Here is a 604-nt window from a genome sequence, read left to right on the forward strand (position 1 = left end):
GTTAGGAATTTTAGGGGGGAACCCTATGTTTTTTCCCATCCATTTTTGGGGGTGGAGTTTCTTTTTAAAGGGCCTGGTATGACTTTAGGGGGAACTTGGGTTCCCCCCTAACTTTGTTGTATAGATCAGGAGGGGGACCCCATGCTGTTTTTTCTTTTATTGACTCGCCATTTTTATATTCTGCTCCCGACCTCAGAGATAGTGAGCAGAATAACCGAGCCGAATGCCGTTCAGCATCATTCGGCTATTCACTCGCTGCCGTTCGGCCCCTATGAGAATGGGGAGAACGATAGCAAGTTCAGGTCAGTGGCGTAACAATCACCATAGCGACCCAGGCGGCCGCTATGGGGCCCGGAGCACAGTGGGGCCCGGCCAGATGCCGTGCGGGCCGCCTGGGTCGCTATGGCATCCTCTGCTGGCGGCTTTCACTGGCGGCTCTGAAGAAGAATGCGCTGCTGTTTAGATCACTGACCGTAATCTGTGCGCGTTCCTCTCCACAGAGTCAATGAGAGCCGGCAGCGGCAGTGGAGGAGGCTGGAACAGGTATTGGAGGAGGCGGCGCCCGTGGTCGGCAGCAGGGGAGGAGGCGGGGGGGGCGACGGCG

The sequence above is a fragment of the Nanorana parkeri genome, unplaced genomic scaffold (assembly GCF_000935625.1).
Source record: "Nanorana parkeri isolate BGI_ZX_2015 unplaced genomic scaffold, ASM93562v1 scaffold3871, whole genome shotgun sequence".
NCBI classification, from domain to species: Eukaryota; Metazoa; Chordata; class Amphibia; order Anura; family Dicroglossidae; genus Nanorana; species Nanorana parkeri.